The sequence below is a fragment of the Sinocyclocheilus anshuiensis genome, unplaced genomic scaffold (genome assembly GCF_001515605.1).
Source record: "Sinocyclocheilus anshuiensis isolate Anshui unplaced genomic scaffold, SAMN03320099.WGS_v1.1 scaffold1151, whole genome shotgun sequence".
In the NCBI taxonomy this organism is placed as follows: Eukaryota; Metazoa; Chordata; class Actinopteri; order Cypriniformes; family Cyprinidae; genus Sinocyclocheilus; species Sinocyclocheilus anshuiensis.
The window spans coordinates 577,749-579,101 of record NW_015548202.1 but is presented as its reverse complement, the minus strand read 5'-3'; positions in this window follow the sequence as shown (position 1 = coordinate 579,101).

Below are 1,353 nucleotides of genomic sequence, written 5' to 3'. Positions count from 1 at the left end.
TAAATTTTGACCTGATCTGTTTTTTTATGGCATGAAGTCATTTCCAGATCAAAGGTTATGTTGTAATCTTTGGTTTCACCAGCATCCAGTAAAGCCAATCGGTTTGAGAAACTAAGTGAGAGGTTTTGGTGTCCGATTCTCAGAGATGTGATGAGAATAAAAAAGGAAGTTCTATATATTACACTGATGCGATGACTAAGATTTACTGTTAAGAATGAAGAGTTTCTCCCTCTTAAAAAAGACAGAATGACAAACGGTGTATCCATGAACTGAATGACTGTTGCATGTGTGATCTTAGTCATGGTAAAGATGTTTGGCTTGAGGTTTGTTTGACTCAGTCATTTGATCCTGTTGATGAAGCGGTTTACTTTTCATGGTAACTGATAATCAGTTCTCTTTCTGTTTTTCAGTCAACTCAGTTTATTTGACTCATTCTTTCATAAGTTTCTTAAGAGTGGTTACACATAATGTTGTCCACTAGATGGCAGATTCTGAAGAACAGTTAAACCATTTGATAAGTACATGTGCACTTTAGCAGGCTAAAAAAGATAAAGACCAAGTGAAAAACCAAAAACAAGAACATTACATTGACATTTATTTGTTTATCAGACTGACCAGTCTTGCAAATGAGAAAAAACAGAAGTAATTTATCCTAAAAGAGCCAACAATATTAACAGTGCCAAAATACATTAGAAGAATAAGCCAGAATAAGCGTAATTTTATTTGTGCATTTCTATATTTTGTAAAAAAAAAAAAAAAGAAAAGTACATTTATTAGCACATAATGATGTTATTAGAATATTATGCCACATTAAATGCAAAGAATAAAAGATGCAAAATTTAAAAGAGGTCAGTGTGAAAGTCACTGATAGGGAGTGTTTGGGTGGTTGCTAGGAAGTTGTTTCTAGGTAACTGCTTATTGGTTTAAAGGGGTCATATGACGTTGCTAAAAAAGAACATTATTTTGTGTATTTGGTGTAATGAAATGTGTTTATGCGGTTTAAAGTTAAAAAAACATTATTTTCCACATACTGTACATTATTATTTCTCCTCTATGCCCCGCCTTTCTGAAACGCGTCGATTTTTACAAAGCTCATCGGTCTGAAAAGCGAGGTGTGCTCTGATTGGGCAGCTATCCAGAGCGTTGTGATTGGCCGAATACCTCAAGCGTGTGACGGAAATATTATGCACCTTACCATACTGTGATGCCCTGTCCTGGCGTGACGAGACAAAAACAATAAAACCCATTATAAACGAGGCATTCGTTGCATCCAGTGGGGACATAATTACTGATTATAATGACTTATACTGTCTTTTTATGCATTGCGTTGCATCGCGCCGCGTAAACATAAAA